General features: G+C 39.8%; 2 long non-coding RNA genes across 2 annotated transcripts; one reads left to right on the top strand and one right to left on the bottom strand.

Annotated features, from left to right (window-relative positions):
* Window positions 1–257: 257 nt before the first annotated feature.
* Window positions 258–21,487, bottom strand: LOC309513031. Its single transcript, XR_014211248.1, has 3 exons — window positions 21,390–21,487; window positions 955–1,021; window positions 258–441 (listed from the first exon to the last, which is right to left on the bottom strand). It is a non-coding gene; the product is annotated as an uncharacterized lncRNA (long non-coding RNA).
* Window positions 21,488–22,714: 1,227 nt separating this feature from the next.
* LOC309503466 lies at window positions 22,715–23,135 on the top strand. The gene is made up of 3 exons (XR_014207650.1): window positions 22,715–22,742; window positions 22,837–22,881; window positions 23,030–23,135. It is a non-coding gene; the product is annotated as an uncharacterized lncRNA (long non-coding RNA).
* The last annotated feature ends 374 nt before the right edge of the window (window positions 23,136–23,509 follow it).

Here is a 23,509-nt window from a genome sequence, read left to right as displayed (position 1 = left end):
TGGTGGGTCTCGTAAGGGCAGGTGGAGTGATGGAGGGACTCATCCATGGCACCATCGCCAGGATTCAGCTCTGGGCTCTTCATCCTCAGTGGTCACACCAGTCTGCTGACATTTCAGATCCTACAAAAATGCACAATGTCATTTGATTTCAGTATTATTTAGAAGACAAAAACGCTTTTTTTTCACAAATGCCCCCATCATCTTTTCTTGCAGGTCCTGCTCCACTACAAAAGCTGTGCAGGAAATTCACAGAAATCAAGAATCAGAAAAGTGCCGTGATAGCTCTGTTTGAAATTACAATAATTAAAATAAACTACAACTTAATTTTTAAATAGTTGTTGTTATTCATTTCTGTAGTATACTCACTCAAAGCCTTTGATGGCAGCATTCAGCTTCATGAGCCACTCTCCACTGGATAAACACACATCTGTTCATCCGACCCTGTAACATCCAGACAAGATTCCCGTTACATCTGTGATTTATGAGCTCAACACTACATTTACATGATGAGGTTGTTTTAACTTTTTATCCAACATAAATGTTCCTCAATTTATCAACAGTACTAATGGACAAATAAAATAGATAACTTATGTTTAGTTACTTTATAGATTTGTTCTACATAATAGCACACATACTACATCACTCAGATGTCTACGGTATTTCATGTTGTGATGTGCTCTTCTTCAATACTTATTGAAGATTTTCCTGTCACATGTAAATAGATATTTAAAATAATTGTTTTTAAGATGTATAATGGTTTATGTAAATCCACTTTAGAGACGTAACTTACGTGTCCTTACTGGAGCTCCCCAGATAACGTTACATAATAAAACGTACAGCAAAATCACAACTATACTATACTGTGTAACGTCTTTACACCTTCAACAATTCAACACTCTACTCTACAGTAGTTCAACACATGCAATTTTAACACAAGGAACCGTGTTTACTCACATTTGAAAGCACCCGCGTCGCTGATCTCTGCAATGTTTGATAATGACGTATCCTCTCGCGTGGCCTCCTGGGATAGAAGAGTATCCATTGGTTGAGCACTCGAAAATCTGGCCGAAAGCAGTAAGCCATCCGGGAACTTCTCGCCTACTCTTTTAATGATACTGATGTTTCGAACGTACTGCTTACTTCACGTACTGTTTTCGCCTACTATATAGTAGGAAAGTAGGCATATTCGAACGCACTTAAGTCCGAATCTCGCGATAATTAGTACGTCACCCAGGTAATTCTCGACTACTCTTTTGGATTTGTACATACTTTTTCGCTCGCCTACTCTTTTTCCCATACTAAATAGTAGGGAAGTATGCGGTTTCGAACGCAGCCACTCTGTTTGAGCGTAAGCATCTTGAACTTGAGTTTCTGAACTCTGCTGTTTAAATGACGCAGATCTAGAAAAGGACGTAACCCCCCATCCTTTTTCGGAACAATTAAGTAACGGCTGTAAAACCCTGACTCTCTGCTGGGAGGAGAAACCCTTTCTATAGCCCCTTTTTGTAGAAGCGTCAGTACCTCCTGCTCCATAACCAGAGCCTGCTCAAGGTCCATCACTGTAGGAAGGACGCCTTGAAATCTGGGCGGACGGGAACCAAACTGAATTCTGTAACCCTTTTCTATTATATGCAGGACCCACTGACAAGTATTTGGCAGTAGTTTCCATGCTGCCAGAAATTCTACTAAGGGAACCAGTCTCTTGAGACTGGCCTCTGGATTTGGTTGAACAGTCACTTCGGTGCCCTGAACCAGCGAACCGGCAGGGAACAACCGAACTTACCGTTCTACGCCCCTCCTCGGAGGATCGCATGGGGACGCTGACACCTCAGTGCCCCTGAAATGGCGAACCGGCAGGGAACAACCAAACTACCAGCGCTGCGACCCTCCTCAGAGAGTCGCCCCCCAGAGGGCGTCGAGGAGAAACGGTTTCTCGAAACAGTCCCTCCCTGGAGGGACCACCCTCAGAAGCCTGATAGCCTTGGCGTCAGGACTTCTTTGTCGAAGCTTTTTTAGAGATATTGACAGTTCTAAAATATTGCCTACCTCTAACTCGCATAGACTGCGACTGCCACCCAGGTCCCCCGATTGTGGAGGAGCCCGAGTGGCGACGCTCTGTTTTTGCTGCACTCTGTGCTGCGAGGAGCTTGTGGCCACCAGGGCTGCCATAGAACGGCCTACTGATTTGGCTGTCTCCTTGGTGGCCCGGAGAGACAGATCTGTTGCGCGACGCAATTCTCGAATAGTGTCAGCACTGACTTCCTCACAATCATCCATGTCCCTTAGCAGGTCATCCTGGTATGCTTGCAAAACAGACATGGTATGCAAACATGCCGCAGCCTGACCTGCTGCCGAAAAGGCTTTACCCACCAGCGATGATGTGGCTTTTAATGGCTTTGTTGGGTAACGTCAGGGCTTTTAATGATGACGCCGACTCGGGAGAGAGATAGCTCGCAAGCGTCTCTTCAGCCCGAGGCATTGCCACATAACTATGATGCTTAATACCCATAACATTACTGTAATTAGAAGTTTGGGGATTGAACACACGAAAGGAAACCGGTTTATTCCACGATCTCGACACCTCAGTGTGGAGATCGGGAAAAAAACGTAGTCCCCGACGAGGAGGCTGTGATCTAGATGGTAAATATCTTTCATCTAGTAAACTATTTTTATTCTCACATTCATGATTCTCGACTGGCCAGTCAATATTTAATTTAGCAACAGCGCGAGTTAAAACCTCCATAAGCTCCTCATCAAGAGAGCGTCCTCACAGACAGCATCTCGCAATGCTCACAGTCAGCTCCCTCGAGAACTGACTGGGCATGCTCCACTCCCAAACAAGCAACACACAAAGCTGATGTGTGTCCCCACCCGTGATATAACGAGGGCAGGGAACAACACAACGCTTGAAATCTTGCTTGCTCACCATTATTGTCAGAGATCAATCAAGCTCGTTTCAATCCACCACTCAAAGATCACTCTCTCCAGAATATTAATCACACACACCTGTTCAACATCAATTACCTCATCAGCTCACTCATAAAACACTCACTGTGATTTCAGTCTTTGTCAAGCCTCCAACAGGAACTAACCATATTCCGTTGTCTCATATTCCTCTGATGCATCAAGATGAAATGTATACTTACCTGAAACACTAACCTCTATGTTATTGTTGTGCTGTCTTCAGGGGCCTGTACCATGAAGCCGGTTTAGGTGGCTAGCCAGCTATGTTTCAGTTTAGTTTCCGCCAACCCTGGGTTTTAGGTACTATGAAAGTAGCTTGGCTTTAATCGGTGTTCGTTGCCATGGTATCTTACGCCGCACGGCTAACCTGCTCCGGGGCAGGTTATGTTCTGGATTCAAGATCTCAGACTGAAGTTTGACCAATCAGCTGAGAGCAAAGAAACATATAGGTGACGTAACTTATTCCCAGTGTCTGTTACAATGACTTCACCTTTTCTTCCAAATCCGGTGGACATCTCAGCGCAAATTGTTTGACGAGCACTTCGTAGAGAAAGAGTTTTTAGCCAGACAAAATCCCCTTGCCTTTCCTAATAGTTAGCCTACTTGTATGAAAGATACAGATTTTCCGCGGAAGGAATGTCTTATCTTTGCAAACTTCTTGAGCCGCACATAAAGAATTTAACACGTCGAATTCATGCACTTACTGTACCGCAAATATTGCGTTGCGTTTTTTTGCAAGTGGTACATTCTTGTACGGTGGGTGACGCACAGAAGCTCGGGGAAAACACGGTTTGTCGAACCATTCGTAAGGTGGTCCTCGCTCTGCAGGAGTACATGAATAGTTTCATTAATAGTGTTCCCCGGACATTTATCGGCCATGTTCATAAAAGAGGGCTTTTATAAAATTGCCGGTAAGATATATTGTTAGGGTGACATCACATGAACACATTTTATTTTATTTTTTTCAAAAAGCAAATTGCACAAATGTACTATACAATATAATACATGTTAAGAATTATTTCTTATAAATCTTTATTATTATTCTGTTAATCTTATGATAGGATTCCCTAGCTTTCTTAGTAGTACAAATACGTTCTATATTTATGTAAAATTATGTATGTATGTGTAGCCTATAGCCTATTTTTATAATATATAAAAAATGTGCATGTATCATTTTTTATATATTATAAAAATAGGCTATAGGCTATATTACACATATAGGCTACACATACATACATCATTTTACATAAATATAGAACGCATTTGTTTAACTTACACATTAACAATCAGCAATCTTTCTCCAACAGTCTTCTCTTGCTTTGGCAGCAGAGACCGTATTGTTTCGAGCTTGAAATACATATTTAAATTAATCGTAATTATGAATGATTATCTCTTGCTCCTCCGCGGAAAAATATATCGCTCTCGCTCTACCCGCGATTGGTTGTTCAGTGTCGACGTCACTCTTTTATGTGCACGCGCGCGTGGAGTAATCATAGCTTAAGGATCAAAGCCTGAGTTGACAGAGAAAGTTGATGAGCTGCATCATGGTACCAATAAAGCCTGATTGCATCGGTTTGGTTTTGTCAACTCAAAACTAATCCTGTAACCCCGAGTTTGTTCAGCTACCTTCATGGTACAGACCCCAGATATCCTATCCGATTCCATGCTGCCTGAGATCCTGTGTTCCCTCGAGTTTCCAGCATATCATCTGAGCTTGCTTGCTGCCGACCACATCTGAAAGAGAAGAGACAAATATTACTGAACTGTGATTGCTTGACCGCAACTTATCCGAAGCAAGAGTGTTTACCTGCTTTTCGCCCCACTACGAGTCATCTTCACGGAATCTGCACTTGAAATCGATTAATACTCACCTTGCACTCTTTTCATCTGTGAATAAAGCTGTGTTTCAATCACTTACCTCCGATCTCCTGGTTTCTATCCTGACAATTATTTATATATATATATATATATATATATATATATATATATATATATATATATATATATATATATATATATATATATATATATATATATATATATATATATATATATAGTGCTTGAATGACAGACAACAATAGACAAGGACAGTATACAGAGAGTGCTTGCTGAAGGCACAGAAGCTAGTGTGGTCTGTTTTCAGGGGTGCTTTATAGTTTCCTGGTCAATGATGTCACCTGCCTATGATGTCCCGTCTATCCATTGGACTGATTACACTTGCTTCACGACGCATTCATACGGGGGCATTCTCACCACGTCTCGACGCAGCGTCTCGTTCCCTTGAACTACATTTTTACATTTTCAAAAATAAATAAATACATAATTTAATATAATTTCTAAGCTGTTTTGCGTGCACACACACACACGGTTCTAAAAAATGAACTGATCTCTATTTTTAAATTAAATTATTATAAATAAAATATATAACCAATGAATAATAACATATGTTGCTAAAATGTATTTTAGTTGTTTATGCAATGATAAAAAACAATCCAAAAAGCAAATAGTTTAAGTTGTCATAAACAAAACAATCCCAGACCCTCCCAGTGATAAACCACAGTGTGAAATGAATGTTCCAGACCCTCACAGAGACAAGAGGAGTTACAGACCAGATGAGCTTCGGGGGACAATGTCACAGTAAAGCTAGTCTGCGTTCCAGAGCATACTACATCCAGAGTTTTATTCTAAATTCATTAAAAGGGTAACCTTAAAAGTTTAAATTAGATATTTTTAAATTAAAAGACTGTTTAAATCAAATCTTTAAAGCTACACTGTGTAGGATTTTCTCCCATCTAGTGGTGAAATTGTTTATGACTACCAACTGAATATTACTTTCTAGCCCCTTCCATTCTGAGGGCGTTTTAACTCCTACGGTGGTCGTATTATTTCGAATATGCCGGCAGTCGCGAGTAATCTCCCCCTCGCATTCGTCACGGTGCCACTAAGTGTAAAAACGCGAAAGGCGAAGCTTGAATTTCCAGGTATGTCCTGAATAAGAACAAAGTGATTTTTGCAAAGAATCAACAGTGTTTACACTGACACGAAGACACGAAACGAGCGATTTGTGTGAGAAAACGAACAGTATTTATATCGTTTTTACCTCTTGAACACAGCCACGTCCAAGTGATCTGAGGGCGCGCTGTGTGCGCAGACTGGTGCATAGATATATACACTAGATGTCGCCTTGGCTACGGTTTCTTTCCAATGAACTGCAGTAGCCAAGGCGACATCTAGTGCATATATCTATGCACCAGTCTGCGCAGACGTCACACAGCAGGATGCGCGCGCGCTCTCAGATCACTTGGACGTGGCTGTGTTCAAGAGGTAAAAACGATATAAATACTGTTCGTTTTCTCACACAAACCGCTCGTTTCGTGTCTTAGGCCATCAATGTGTACTTACGATGGGGAATTGTTTAATTTGGACGATGGGGAATTGTTTTACTTTGGTCTGTGCATGCTCTTTGAGATAGTGACCATAGACCTGCATTATATGACTGACAGACAAGAACGGTTTGACCTAAAAATATCAAAATTGAAACTGCTGCGAAAAAAAAAGACACCTAAATCTTGGATGCCCTTGAGGTAAGCTAAAACATACCAAAATTTAATTTCAAAGTGAACTATCCCTTTAAGCCCCATATTTCCAGGTAATCCACAGGTTGCAGTGGGCAGTGCTTCAAGTATGTGTCATAAAAATCATGATACACACAACTGCAGTGTTTGAATTAACAAGGTGAATTAAACTTTTTCCAATTTCAAAAGTCTACAATTTGCAGCTTTTTTTCACCCTGCTTCAAAAGTTTATCATTTTGGAAACAATTTTCACAATGCAAACAAATAACTAAAAAAGTCAACATATTTTTTTCAAATGGTTAAGGAGTAGTTAAAATGCTATGTTGGCTTTAATTAACTTTTTTATTTATTTCAATTAACTTAAGATAATTACATAAGGTTAATCCAATTCCGTTTAGTTGAATAAGGTTAACAGTCTTAATTTTTTTCCAAAACAATTAAGATGAATTTCATGAAACTGGATTATTTGTTTTGGTTGAATGAAAAATTATAAATTTTAGGATAATTGAACTTAATTAACTTAATTGTTTTTTGACCTAAAAAAGTGAATTAAAGCCAACATAGCATTTTTTAGAGTGAGGAGTGATGAGTTTAATACTATGGTGGCTCCCAGCATGGATTTCTCCATGAAGCGTCACCATTGTTGAGATTCACATGCTAATTCTTGATGTCTGTGTGCATCTAATTCTTTTTCCCTGCGAATATATTTTCAGAATGACAAAATTCAGAATGACTGGTCTGTGGCAAGAAAGTATTGCTGATCAAAATCTATTAACCATAATGGGGTCAATTGTGGGTCAAGTGTAATCACCCATGTGGGCCCCATAAGGTTTTTTGTAAGAAACGGACCTCTGTCCTATTAGCACCCAATTGTGACCCATGTGAGCCCATATACTGAAAATCTAAATGGGCCCCTCTTAGAGTCCTCTATGGACCCATCATGTGCCCCTATGGGCTAGCATACAGTACATGGAGCCGATGGAAAAATTTCCCCATTTGGATTGTCCAAGCTGGGCCCAAATGACAGCCCATCAAAAGCCCACGTGGCTGGGATACTTGATCTTATCAGAATCAGAATCAGAATCAGAAAGAGCTTTATTGCCAAGTATGCTTGCGCATACGAGGAATTTGTCTTGGTGACAGTAGCTTCCAGTACACATACAATATAAAGTGACAAGACAAGTGACAAGTAACATAGGTATAAATAAAAAATAAAAAAATAGAAAAAATAAAAATAAAATAAAAATAAAAGATTATAAATTATAAATATATATAAAGTTATAAGGTGCTATAATGAAATGTCTGAGGGAAGTATTGCACATGTTTGTTCCACAGTAGGGGAACATTTAAGTGTTCATGAGGTAGATGGCCTGGGGAAAGAAACTTTTCCTGTGTCTGGTTGTTTTTGTGCTCGGTGCTCTGTAGCGTCGACCAGACGGTAACAGTTCAAACAGAAAGTGTGCTGGGTGTGACGGGTCCAGAGTGATTTTGCGAGCCCTTTTACTCACTCTGGATGAGTGCAGTACTTTGAGTGTGGGAAGGGTAGTGCCAGTGATTCGCTCAGCAGTCCGAACTATCCGCTGTAGTCTACGGAGGTCGGTTTTGGTAGCAGAGCCGAACCAGATGGTGATGGAAGTGCAGAGGATGGACTGGATGACAGCTGAGTAGAACTGTACGAGCAGCTCCTGTGGCAGGTTGAATTTCCTCAGCTGACGCAGGAAGTACAGTCTCTGTTGGGCTTTCTTCACAATAGAGTCTATGTGAGTGTCCCACTTCAGATCCTGAGAGATGGTGGTGCCCAGGAACCTGAATGACTCTACTGCAGTCACAGTGCTGTCCATGATGGTGAGTGAAGGGAGTGCAGGGGGGTTTCTCCTGAAGTCCACGATCATCTCCACTGTTTTGAGCGTGTTCAGCTCCAGGTTGTTATAACTGCACCAAAGAGCCAGCTGCTCCACCTCCTGTCTGTACGCAGACTCGTCACCGTTCCGGATGAGTCCGATAACAGTAGTGTCGTCCGCAAACTTCAGGAGCTTGACAGAGGTGTCTTTAGAGGTGCAGTCATTTGTGTACAGGGAGAAGAGCAGTGGTGAGAGAACACATCCCTGTGGAGCACCGGTGCTGATGGTGCGGCTGTCGGACGTGATTTTGCCCATTCTGACTAGCTGTTGTCTGTCTGTCAGAAAGCTGGTGATCCATTGACAGATTGACGGTCACTAAACAATAAATGTGATGTTTACAGAGAAACTGAGACCTTCTCTATATTATAATGATATGGTGGAAGAACTTCTGTGGTGTAGCCAAATGCCTATTTGTTCTCTTCTCATTTTATTTACCTAGAGTTTAGTTAACAGAATGTGTTAAAGGTTCCATTAAAATAAAGTAAAACCAAAAGTCTTAAAGAAATGTAAATGGCATGAGAGGCAAAAAGCAAAACTGAAAATATCCAGGCTCCGCCTATGATTGGGTGTGAGAATGTGTTGTTCACTCACAGTTTATAAATATGAGCATATGATTGACTGTTCAAGAGTGAATCCTCATCCTATACAGGAGAAGTATCTCAGGCACTTGGAATTTTTTTTTTTTTCACTATTGAACATGCACCTACACTGGCTAATAGTTTTTTTTGTCTCAATGGGTAAGTAAATATTGCTTAATGATAACACTTTACAATAAGGATCAATTTGTCAACAGCAGTTAAAGGATTAGTTCACCTCAAAATGAAAATTTCCTGATAATTTACTCACCCCAATGCCATCCAAGATGTTCATGTCTTTCTTTCTTCAGTGGAAAATAAATTAAGTTTTTTAAGGAAAACATTTCAGGATTTTTCTCCACACAATGGACTTTAATGGCAACCAGAATGTTGAAGTTCAAATCAATGCAGTTTCAAAGGGGTTTGAAGTGCTTTAAAGGGATAGTTCACCCAAAAATGAAAATTCTGTCATCATTTACTCACCCTCAAGTTGTTTCAAACCTGTATGAATTAATTTTTTCTGCTGAACACAAAAGAAGATTTGTTTAGACATGAAACAATCAAATTCTAATTTAAACATCTTAAATATTGGGGATGAATTTAAATATTTTTGTTTATGAATATAACATTTTGCAGCAGTATAAATAAATTAACAATGTATTCAAGACCTTTGTTAACTTTGTTTTCATAATACACAATAATATTTTTTTATGTAAATAGTATTTAATCTTTGCTAAATTAAAGATAAATTCTGCCAATTCCTTCCAGAAATTTTGGATAATTTTGCATTTGAAAAACATTATACTCTGATGCAAGATACATCAGAGTATCTTGCAATTAATGATTTAACAGGGTAAATGGTATGCAACATTTTAAAATGTATTTCTTTGTTTTTATTATTCATGCAATATTTAAAGGGGATTAACCAAGCATACTTCCAATTAATATGATCAATAATAGAGTTCCAAATAAATTTTCCTCTAGGTGCTATTTTATTTTGTATTTGAAATTGTACAAATATGTTTATTATTGCATTTTTATCAATCAATTCAATGCCGTTTAATATTGATTTTGGATTTGTCATTAAAGTGGAGTTATATTGAATATGACTTTTGATAAGATGAATCAGAGAAGGGGTTAGAGAAGGAAATAGTTTTAATGACAGAATGAAATTCCTTAAAATGCACAGGGAAACTATGGATTTGCATGAATTGTTTGTATGTTAAAAGATTTCCATAATTATCAAACATATTCATCAGATGATTAATATCCCTGTTAAACCAATTCCTTAAAAATAAGGATTTATTGGCAACCAGTTTATTGGCTTTATTCCAAATAAAGGAAGTGTGAGGTGAGAAATTGTGTGAGTAGCAAATTTTCATGGACGATTAGCATGTGAATCCCTCGTGCACGTGGGTATGGTAACATTAGAGATAATGAGCAGATGCTTGAGAAACTGTACCTCTTGCTGGTTTCATGTGGATTACTTAAACAGAGAATATTTGTTTTTGATATGATTTACACAATTTAAAAATGGACACTTCAAGCTTTCTAAAGACATATCTCTCATGTCTGTGGGGCAAGTATTCACTGAGTTACAGTTGATTTTCTGTCGCATTTCAGAATGAACTTCAAACTGAGAGAGATGCAGAACGTGCATCATGTTTATTTTCTTCATTTTACGAAAAGCACAACATTTTGTTTTTATTATGAGTCTAGGCAACTAAAATTAGACATTTAACAGTTTTGAATTATGTATAACACTTGTCTGTATGACAAAAATCGACTGAGTTATTGAGTCTTTCGCACAGATAAGAAAATAAGCGAGGTGCGGCGCGCCCCTGGCTGTTAATAGATTATATTCACCAACAATGCTTTCTTGCCACAGATCAGACATTCTGAATTTTGATTTTAAAATAAATTTTCACGACATGCTGCAATGCATGCTTGGAGCCCCCATAATATAAAACCAACATGCATGAAGCATGTCACCATTGTTGAGATTCATATGCTGATTCTAGTGTGTCAAAAAAAAAATCGACACTGTGCCACCAATCAAAACTTGACCATAGCTCATCAAATATCACACCAATTTCTGCTCACATCCAAGTGTGATGTCATCAAACTGCAAGAATAAATAATAACTTTTTGAAATGTTAAAATCAGGAGCTCAACTAAAGGCGGGCATACACCGTGCGATGTCTGTGCGATTTCAGCAAGGTACCTACTCACATTGAACGAGTAGATCGCATGCGATGTAAAGCTAAAGCTCAGGATTAATGTGCTCAGACTATGCGGTCCGAACGTCGAGCTGCGACTTGACCGCTCACACTATACGTGTGAAATATGCGCGAATCAGCGCGATAAACCCTCGTGCCGGGTTGTGCCTATAGACGATATCATTTATCCAGAGATATTGTCAAAACAAGCATCAGCTATCAATATCAAGATGATTTAGCATTTCCAATTTATGTATTAAATGATTATTAGTATTATTGTATTATTATTATTATTAGGGAAGGCCTGGGCTACTTTTATTATTAAATTGATAGGCTATTATAATTAATTTGCCATAAAAGAGGCACGGTGTAGATACATGGCCGGTGGCTTGGAAGACGTGGGTAATGGTTCATCCATTTTGCAACACGAACTGGAGGTAAGCAACAGTAATTTGTAGCTAGTTTGAACTACAAAACTTAAAGATCTCCCTCTTTTTTTTTTTTTTTTTTTTTTTTTTGTGCTGCAGATTAAATGGTTAAACTTCTGTTTTCGCGCAGGCGCAGAGAGGGAAAAAACACTGAGTTTAGGGCAATAGGTTCGTAGCTCTGCAAAATTTCTAACATGCCAGAAATTGGTAACACTTTAGAATAATGGTCCATAGTTAACAAGTAGCTATGCAGGAAGTAATAGGTAGTACTGCATTAACACCGAACTTAATACTATTAACTATTATGGAAGCAATATTAACTAAGCAGTAAGTAATATCTAATTTAGTACAAAGGTAGTTCCTTGGTAGGTATTTGATTATTACTAAAGAAATATATCCTCATTGAGAACTACTTGTGAGCTAAGAAAGAATAACCAATTAATTACTAATCACAAAAGTAACGTCTAAAAAGTGAACAATTGTGGTTTTTTTTTTTACTCTTAACATGGTCATAACATTTCAGAAGCTTGTGCCTCAAATGGGTTCTTTGTGGAAACCAGTTTATGAATATTATATTCCCCCAAATACATTAGCTATATGTTGAGATTGTGACTACTACTCTTGCCAAAAGATGGACGTATGTTTATTTCAAACTTAAACATAGAATAATACTAATAATGATCATTTGTTTACAATTTTAAATAATAAGGAAGTGATGCTGACACTCATGACTGGATTAGTTCACTATTATGAGCTCTATTGTGTGTCAGTTCAATGTCTCAGACTCCAAAGACCTACCTTTATGTTACAGTAGCCGCCTGAGGAGGACTTCTCTTTAGGATATGAATATAAACATTGATGTTCTCTTGTCAAAAACAATTTGCATTCTTAATGAAGAAATTGGCTGCGTTAATCGCAAAACCACATCTTCCAGTTTACAATGTTCGTTATAATATTACTAGTGCCTCACAGAAATGAATGCCTGTACAGTATGTGTTAAATATAAAATTAAATAACTTGTATTACTTGTGAAAAACATGCTAACTCCTCAGTAATTACTCAAGCGTTACCTTGTCATCCCGCAGGAACTACTAGTGATGTGACCTATTATTTTTATATTTATAACACTTAGTGTTTTTAAACACTTCTCTATACTACTAGTAAATAACTAGTAGTTCCTGCGGGATGACAAGGTAACGCTTGAGTAATTACTGAGGAGTTAGCATGTTTTTCACAAGTAATACAAGTAATTACATTTTATATTTAACACATACTGTACAGGCGTACATTTCTGTGAGGCACTAGTAATATTATAATGAACATTGTAAACTGGAAGATGTGGTTTTGCGATTATCGCAACATAAACGCAGCCAATTTCTTCATTAAGGATGCAAATTGTTTTTGACAAGAGAACATCAATATTTATATTCATATCCTAAAGAGAAGTCCTCCTCAGGCGGCTACTGTAACATAAAGGTAGGTCTTTGGAGTCTGAGACATTGAACTGACACTCAATAGAGCTCATAATAGTAAACTAATCCAATCATGAGTGTCAGCATCACTTCCTTATTATTTAAAATGATAAACAAATGATCATTATTAGTATTATTCTATGTTTAAGTTTGAAATAAACATACGTCTATCTTTTGGCAAGAGTAGTAGTCACAATCTCAACATGTAGCTAATGTATTTGGGGGAATATAATATTCATAAACTGGTTTCCACAAAGAACCCATTTGAGGCACAAGCTTCTGAAATGTTATGACCATGTTAAGAGTAAAAAAAAAAACCCCACAATTGTTCACTTTTTTAGACATGTTACTTTTGTGATTAGTAATTAATTGGTTATTCTTTCTTAGCTCACAAGTAGTTCTCAATGAGGATATATTTCTTTAGTAATAATCAAATACCTACCAAGGAACTACCTTTGTACTAAATTAGATATTACTTACTGCTTAGTTAATATTGCTTCCATATTAGTTAATAGTATTAAGTTCGGTGTTAATGCAGTACTACCTATTACTTCCTGCATAGCTACTTGTTAACTATGGACCATTATTCTAAAGTGTTACCCAGAAATTCATCCGACCATCCGATTGCCGGTCGGGAGAGATTAATCGCCTCTCGTTTGTCCCTGTACACTGCACGAACACTGAACGACAAACGACGCACGACAAACGACGCACGACAAACGACGCACGACAAAGCTGAAAATCGGCCCGACCCCAAAAAGAGTCGCATGAGTCAGAATTCGGCTCAAAATTGGACGAAAATCGCACAGTATAGGCCCGCCTTAAAGCAAACCACACCATCACTCTAACGGTGAAATAAAACTCTTTCCTTCAGTGATTCTGCTTGTTATCATCAGTTGTCTTCAATAATGCTCAATCATCACTCAATCAATCACTTCATTATCTCATTAACTTTAACACTGCTACAGTGTTACTTATAACACTCTTTAGTGTGAACTCACATAAACTCTGAGGCATAGACATAGCCTATTTAGCCACACCTAAAAAAGAAGCAGAATTATTTCATTATTAGTCTTGATAAAAAAAAATATTTCTAAACTTGGGCCTAGAAATGGAAGAAATGGAAACAAATGAGCGCAGCTCACACAAAGAAACTCAATGAACATACAGTGGTAAAAATTCATATGGAGTTTTTATATTTATAACATATGATATAGTTAAGCAACATCACATGACCAGGAGTGCTGAATACAATCACGATTAAAAATGTGACACAGATTTCATGTCAGTTCAATAAACAAGTAATTCATATTAAGTCACTTACATTTTAGACGCAATTTCGACTGTTTTTGTTTTTGAGCAGCGAAAATAGTTCCAAACACAGATCATAGTAGAACCATAACGCATCTCACCGGACCACATAATCGTGTTTTCCTTACTGAATGATTCAGCGTTTTGAACGAATCGGTTGAGTTAAAGATTCAATGACCCATTAAACAACTGCCTCATTCCTGAATGAATCAGTCGTTTGAACAAATCGGTTGAGTTAAAGATTCAATGACCCATTAAACAACTGCCTCATTCCTGAATGAATCAGTCGTTTGAACAAATCGTTTGAATAAATAGCTCAATGACTCACTCATTAAAACGGTCACCTGCCGCCACCTACTGGTGGTTTAGGGATGTGTTTAAAAGTATCATTCTTTCTGATATTTCATATTTGTATATTCAAAAACATATTTTAAACAATCTCATAACATTATTTAATGCAGTTGTAATTTTTCACTGTAAATTATTTAGTGTGATTGGTAACAGCCATATAGTGCCTTATTATTATAATTTAATTTATTGATCAAATTTAAGAATTTAAAATTAAAGATGAAGCAATGAAGCATATATTTGAAACGAATAGGGAAAATGCTCTTTATAAAAGGTTAAAATATCATAAATATGCAGATTTAAATATGTCAAAGCTGACTGATGAGAATATTGCTTCAGAATAAATAAAAAGAGTCATTTTATAAAGGTAGTATTACGGATATGTGGCGAGCGCGAGACTGAGTATAGTTTTACACATCAGCCCAGTCTATTCTGTAAAGTCAGTGACACGCAGAGTCTGGGTTTCTTACACATTAATCTGACAATAAATGTGGCACACACAGTTTTTCTTATGCACACCCAAAAACACTTTCCCAGCTAACAGACTTTTGTTCAGAACGTTCTCCAAATATTCAGTGTTGGTTCTGGGAACATAAAAAATGTCTAGTTTTCTTGAAGTTAGAGGAACGTGTTTTAAAATGTTCCTCAAACGTTCTTTCAACTTAATTTTCATTTAAAATTCAACATTATAGGAACGTTGATTTGTAACATTCCAAGAACATAAAAGTCCAGTTTCCTGAATGTTACTAGAATGTTATTTAAAGGTTAGTGTGATGTTCCTGAAACATTCTTTCAATCATCTTTTGAAAGAGTAATAAGAACACAAACTACAACTTTATTCAGACACAGCCTTGAACTGAAGATAAAATACATTAACTCTCTCAAGATCTGATGAAACAACTCCACAAACAGCATTACCAGCTTCACTTATTACTAACCAGACTGACTTTATTTCTGTCAGACATCTACAGAAGTTCTTATTAAAAATTAACAGAGGTTTAGATGTTGATGTCTTATTAAAAATTTTCAGTTTGTCACCATCATGGTGATCAGTGTTTGCTTCCGTTGGGCTCTTGACCCTTGACATTTTTTTTATATTTCGTGCATTATCAGTGTTAGCAGTTGATTGAGAGAATTTCTGCATTGATTTAGCAGAACAACATTTCTGTTTTAATAACAGACAAATTACTGGTTTTTTTTGTAATGACTTGAATGATAGCATTATTGTTCAATTTAAAACTCAACAAATGTGTAAAATATAAATTGTATCAATATATTTCAGAAGCTGTATGTATGTGTGTGTGTGTATATATATCTATGTGTATATATATATCTGTGTGTACATATATATAGATGACACTGTCATTGTTAACTTTCTGTATAAAACATGTTTTGAGATAGTTATACACTCACAGACATCAAAAATCAGCATATGAAACACAACAATGGTGACATTTTTCATGCCAGCATACAAAGCACATTCATTGCTCCCAGCATGCATTGCGGCATGAATAAATTATGCATATAAATCTTTTTTTTTTTTATTGTCACCATTGTGGTGATGTCTAAGTGTGTCATTATGAACCTTTTAAATAGTTTTAGACAATCTTGCAGAAATTTCTTCAATATAAAAAAAAGATTATTTCTATTTTATTGTTTGAGATTATTACTTTCTTCTCAAATAATGTTTTATACTATATAAAAAATTATACTAAAAACAGTTGTTTAATTTCAGTCCTTTGTTATAGGGCTGGGTAAAAAATATTGTTCTCTTACGAGAGGTCTCTCGTACTGCGTAAGTATCTTACGCTTGGGGAAAATCCCTTTTCTGCGAGATATTGAAGCCAAAAAATTATCCTTAATTTTGTATTATTGTAAAACGCGTTGCGGCAGCATACAGACATAGGCAAGACGGCTCGTGTGCCTATTGGCTGTTCTGCGGCAACTGCAGCAGCCTGTCGAGCGAGGCCTAGCGTGACGTCAGACCCAATGAGGGTGCTTCGCGCCCACTGCGTCACGTCCCGCCGAAACGGGCGTGGCTTAGGCCTATAAATCCAGCTCGCAGGCAGCTGATATTTTCATCTCTTCAGCGAAGCTCACGCATCGCTGGATCCGGAGAGAAGCCGCGCCGTCTGAGGAAGCATTTGCAGCGGGACGAGTCGTCACTGAAGTCGCTGGCCGCGCCGCCTTCAATCGCCTTCCTGCTGCGCTATCCGGCGCCTATATCCTTTACACTCTCTGCTGTGTGTGTGTTCGCCGCCGCGACACACACTGTCTAAAAGAGCTTGCGTTTTTAAAGATGCCTTCCTGCGGCTCGTGCAGAGCCACACTCAGCGACGGGGACCGCCACGTTATCTGCGTTTCCTGCCTGGGTGAGGATCATGCAGCTCTCGCGCTCGCTGACGGCGGCTGCCATCATTGCGAGCTACTGCCTATGGCGACTCTGAGGACTCGCCTGGCATATTTCGCTGAGCCCTCTGCCCGCGCATCGTCTGGCAAAAGAGCTAGCATCGAGTCAGAGCTGATGCGCGTTCTCGCACAGGCGAGCCTCGGCCTCGAGTGGTCTACGCCTGAACAGCCTGCTCACAACCGGCTGGATGGATATTTTCTTCCTGGGGAGCGCGCTTCGCCTGCATCCAGACCAGCGCCTTTTCTTCCTGAGTTACATGAAGAAGTCGCTAAGTCTTGGAACGCCCCCTTCTCAGCTAGAATGCGCTCTTCTGTTTCGCTAGCATTCTCCGCTGTTGACGATGCTAAAAACAGAGGTTACCATTCGCTGCCGCCAGTCGAAGAAGCGATAGCAGCCCACCTATGCCCGCCCTCCGCTGGACGGCGCGCTAAGCTGGCGCTGCCTTCAAAAGCTTGCCGCATGACGTCAACACTGCTCGGTCGCGCTTTCTCCGCCGCTGGGCAGGCTGCGTCAGCGCTGCATACTATGGCCACACTAATTTTCCAGGCCGATCTCCTCCGAAAGCTGGACGAGAAAGGACCAGATGCAATTTGCGTGCCAGACTTGAGAAGTGCTACGGACCTCGCTCTCCGCGCTACTAAGTCTGCTGCACAGGCCATAGGACGGAGCATGGCCTCTCTCACTGTGGCTGAGAGACATCTGTGGCTAACACTCTCTGAGATGTCTGAGTCTGAGCACGCCGCGTTCCTCGACGCTCCGCTTTCTCCTGCTGTCCTCTTTGGAACTTCCGTCAAAGATTTCGCGGAAAGATTCGCCGAGGTACAGAAAGCGTCACAGGCTATGAAGCACTTCCTGCCGAAGCGCTCCAGTTCTGCAGCAGGCCGTGCGAAGCTGTCTGCTCAGAGCTCACAGCCTCAGCCTCCGCCCACCGCCGCCACTTCGCAGCGCCGACAGGCCCGAAGCGCGAGACCGCGCTCTCGCTCATCTGGCCGCCGCCCCGCCCCGCGTGGGCCGCGGCCCAGAATTGCGGTAAAGCCAGAGGCCCCGAAGTCGTCCTAGCACGCCTAGGGAAACGACGGTGTCCAAGTCCCGCCACGGCCGGACTTCCACCAAAACTCATCGCTCGTTCAGTTCCAAGAAATGTGACTGTTCCAGTGTATTTCGCAGTCAACAAGCCGGTTCCACTGCCCGCTTGCCTGCACACAAATGCCGTTTTCACGGCTACCCAGATAAATCCCACAAAGAGTGTATTTTCTGGTGTCCCGGCCACGGCCGATGGTGTTATGAGTGTAGACAAAATGCCCACTGCCCAGTGCCCATTCCTACACACAAGCACAGCCCGTCACACAGGGCTTGCGCACATAAAATCGACCCAGTTCGATTGCGATTTTAAACGTAGCAGATGTGCCCACTGCCCAGTGCCCACAATCACTACGTTCTGCATGTCTCTAGGTTTCTGTAAAAACGAAACCAACGTGCATTCACTCTGCTCAGGCGGACAATGCTCTCGGTGTGGTAAATGTGCCCGCTATCCCGCGCCTACATCCACACATAGACATGACAAGTCCTATGGGACTCGCCCAGCCATCCCCCTCTTGGTTAACCACCGCAGAGGAGTCGAGCGCGGGCAATCTGCCCGCTGTTATCAGCGCGCCCTCTGCCTCGAATGTCATAAGCGTGACGCTTATGTTGCAGCACACCGAAGCCCCTCTGTCGCTGAGCGACCAGAGCGTGCTTCACATTCAACCCCTAGCCATTCATGCAGATGCATGGGCGAGGCTACCCGGGGTTTCGAAGTGGGTGCTAGACATTATAAAAAGAGGCTATTCGCTACAGTTTCGCCGACGCCCTCGCAGCTATGCAACGCGCGTCGAGACCACGGTAAAAACAGAAGTAGCACACCTACTTCGAGCCGAAATTTTGAAACTACTGAGCAAAGGGGCCATAGAGCCGTTATCTCAAGCTCAGAGCGAAGGAAGGCTATACAGCAGATACTTCCTGGTACCGAAAAAAGACGGGGTCTCAGACCCATACTAGATCTAAGGCAACTGAACAGAGTGCTTGCAAAGCGACAGTTTAGAATGCTCACAACCAGAAAAATCCTCGTGCAGATTCGCCGAGGAGATTGGTTTGTGTCAATAGATCTGAAAGACGCGTATTTTCAAATACAGATAGCGTCACGTCACAGGCGAGATTTGAGATTCGCCTTCGAGGGCCAGGCATATCAGTACACAGTCCTACCGTTCGGCTTGTCCCTAGCACCCCGTACATTTACGATGTGCAGGGACGCAGCGCTCGCACCCCTCAGACTACAGGGCATGCGAGTATTGAAGTACTTGGACGATTGGCTGATTCTAGCTCAATCTCACTCGGTGCTCATAGAGCACAGGACCATTTTACGCGATCACCTCGAGAATCTGGGTCTCAGAGTCAATTGGGCGAAGAGTTCTCTGTCCCCCAGACAGATAATATCTTTTCTGGGCACAGAACTGGACTCGCTGTCTATGATAGCGCGACTGTCACCACAGGGCGTACTAGACATTCAGCGCACAGCGAGCTCTTTCCGCTGCGGCGCATCTGTCCCGCTCAAGAAATTTCAGAGGATGCTAGGTCTCATGGCCTCAGCATCATCAGTACTTCAGCTGGGCTTGCTTCGCATGCGCCCGCTACAGTTCTGGCTGAAAGCGCGAGTGCCGCGCCGACCGCGGGCTTCCGGTCTGCTTCGTCTCAAGGTCAATCAGAAATAAATCGCAGCTCTGAAACCTTGGAAAGCAAACGACTGGTACCAATCAGGTGTAAGCCTGGTGACTTCCTCGAGTGTGAAGGTAGTGTCTACGGACGCATCCACCTCGGGATGGGGAGCGCTGCTCGAGGGCACACCGTTCTTCGGCCAATGGTCGGAACGGGAGAAGCTTCTACACATCGCTCGATAGGCTGCTGCAGTTGCCGCAGAACAGCCAATAGGCACACGAGCCGTCTTGCCTATGTCTGTATGCTGCCGCAACGCGTTTTACAATAATACAAAATGAAGGATAATTTTTTGGCTTCAATATCTCGCGGAAAAGGGATTTTCCCCAAGCGTAAGATACTTACGCAGTACGAGAGACCTCTTCTAGAGAGAACCGAGGTTACGTTAGTAACCGAGTACGATTTCTCAATATTAATCGAGTCTCATTTTTACGCACCGATATCGATTTTTAAATTTAAGAATCGGTTAGTCATTCTGTTTTCATTTGAAGACTAAATGGGACATTGTAGTGCGCATCCCATCCATTAAATCATAATAATCTTTGTGCTTTGTTACTATTGATATGAAATAAAGTCTTACATTTCAAATTAAGTCAATTTTCTTACAAAATAAGAAAACATAAACAGTTTTGGCGCTGTGGCGTGAGATCGCTCTGGCGCAGCTCAGCTCTAGAGAAGCAGCAGCGATGATCTTCTCTTCCGCCTTAATAATACCAGTTACAGCGCGAAATAAACATGAATGAGCATCTGAAAGTGTGTACAACTTATCGAAATCCGTATCATATCACATGGAATCGCTCAATCAGTGTTTCAACCGTGGAAAGACGTCAGTCAATGACGTCAGTTTAAGCTTGTAAACTGTCATGTAGGCTAACGTCACATTTACCTCAGAAAAACCATATGACCATAAACACGTTAGTCAGCTAGAAAATTTAACTCTAGAGAGGAGCATTTTGCTAAATGTATGCACCATATTATGTATTCATTATAATTTTTAATGCTCTTCAAAATGTTATGTTTGAATAAGTCTGGCAAGTTTTTATGACAACCACCATTTAAATATTTATATTTCATATAACTTTCTTATTACAAATAAATAAAAGTGTAATTTAAGTGTTTGTATATAAATCAGTTAATTTTTACCTTCAACATTATAGTAGGCTAATGAAGCCTATAGGCTACAACTGACTCCCATAGTTTACAGTATTAGTTAAGAGAGTTAATGTCTTTATCTTCAGTTCAAGGCTGTGTCTGAATAAAGTTGTAGTTTGTGTTCTTATTACTCTTTCGAAAGATGATTGAAAGAATGTTTCAGGAACATCACACTAACCTTTAAATAACATTCTAGTAACATTCAGGAAACTGGAAATGTTTATGTTCTTGGAATGTTAGAAATCAACGTTTGCTAGATTTTTTTGCATTTTGAGGAACATTATACCTTTTAAAACACGTTCCTCTAACGTCAAGAAAACTGGACATTTTTTATGTTCCCAGAACCAACACTGAATATTTGGAGAACGTTCTTATAACAAAAGTCTGTTAGCTGGGTTTCTGGCTATGCCAGTGCTCTGAGGAGGGTTTATTAAAAACTGGGTTCTTTGCTGTGTAGAGTCACTTCTTATTTGTGTAAATAGTCGATGTTTGATTTTCTTTGTGTTTGTGTATGTCTGACAAGAGTATGAAATGAAGAAGGATACATGGAAAAGATTCAGGAAACTCCAAGGCACTCTCTTTAGAAAGGTTAAAAAGCCTTTATTGTTATGGCTTGGTCATTTTAAACCTTTAAAACACTCCGACGTGTTTCGGCATACAAGCCTTCGTCAGAGAGTCAACAATTTCCAAACAGGAAGAGACTTTCTTATAAGCTTTCAAACCACCAATCAGAAACCTCCATTTGGCAGAAGTAGGTTCAGAGTTGTAGGATTATAGAAAGACCACTAGATGTCCTCCTTGGTACTTAATAGAACAGAATTTTCGTGACTACACACCAAGGTTACATACAATGCATGCATCACTACAAAAGTAAAAATAGAACAAACAAAATAGAAATAAAAAGTGTGGTTTAAAGGAAACACTAAAATCAAGTTCTTCATTCAGGCCTGGGTATCTAGTAGCCTGCAGTTTATCAATCCAGAAACTTTCTCTCTGGTTTAGTTGTTTTTGCCTGTCCCCTTTCCTTAGTGACAATGGTATATGGTCAATTCCGCAGGCCTGTACGGTAGATGGGTCACTCTTATGGTGTTCCCTGTAGTGCCTCGCCATAGGATAGTTCATGTTGCCCGTGCGGATTGCATATTTATGTTCAGCCAATCTGTCCTGTAAACGCCTCTTTGTTCTTCCTAAAACACTTTGCATTCAGGGCATTCCAGTCTATATATAACAAATACAGTTTTACAGCTTATGAAATGGTAAATGGTAAATTGTTTTGCGGATACAGTATCACCAAAGGTTTTAGTCTGTAATACATTGACATTTGTTAGACCTTTTGGCCTTTGACCCTTTTAGGATACATGTTTAAACATGAAATTCCCTTTCATGCGTGCTTGGAGAATATATTCTCTGTGTTTCTGAATGTCTCATACACACAGGGCGGGTGTCAGAAGCTGAAGATTGCAATTCAATACAATATGGTGATGCTAAAATGAAACTTTGGAAACAGCTCGGCTTAGAAGACAATACCACTCAGAATGAAAGAATGTGGCCCCTGGTGTACAACTACAAATACCCCCGCAATAAAACCTACAATACAAACACTCATGTGGACATATATGTGTCCTCCATCACTAATGTGGTATGAGTCCAGCATGATTTATCTTCTCATTCAAGTCATCATGGGATGTCAAGTAGTTGTAATATCATCTCTCAACACATCTTTTTATCTACAGAATGAAAAAGCCCAGAGTCTCACAACACAGGTCAAAATGATAACCGTAAGTGTTTTAAAAACCTATTTCAGTCTTATTTCACAAAGTTTTACTCAATTTACAGAATATTGTAACATGATCAGAGGTTTTATTTAATTTTTCAAGCATACATTATCTGTCTTATAATTATTCTGAACTTCATTTAACTTTCCAGGTGTGGCCAAATTTTAATATGAAGTGGAACCCAGACCATTTTTGTCACATTAAAAGTTTTGCAGCCCCCAAAAATATGTTTTGGACTCCAGACATTGGCATAATGGAAAGGTATAAAAATAAAGAAGGAAGGATTTAAAGGCTTTGTTTCATTGTTAACCCTTGCTGTAAAAAAAAAGGTCAGATTCTGACAGTATCATACCCTTTTCCATTAAAACAGTAATATACTGTAGAAAACAATGCATTCTGGGTAATATTTGTTGTTTTCGAGAAAGTAGCCAACAGGAATATAATGTGAATTAACAGCGATCAAAGTCGACACTCAGAGGCCGTGTTCAAAACCACACCCTACACCCTCATTCACTATTCCCTACATTAGCTCACTAATATAGTCCAGTTGACAGAGTGAATGAAAAGACAAGAAACAAGAACTACAACTGTTACTAATATTTCAGTGAAATTAACTTATTTTGTTTAATAA

The sequence above is a fragment of the Leuciscus leuciscus genome (genome assembly GCF_965113295.1).
Source record: "Leuciscus leuciscus genome assembly, chromosome: 1".
Taxonomy (NCBI): Eukaryota; Metazoa; Chordata; class Actinopteri; order Cypriniformes; family Leuciscidae; genus Leuciscus; species Leuciscus leuciscus.
This window is presented reverse-complemented; position numbering and strand designations above follow the sequence as displayed.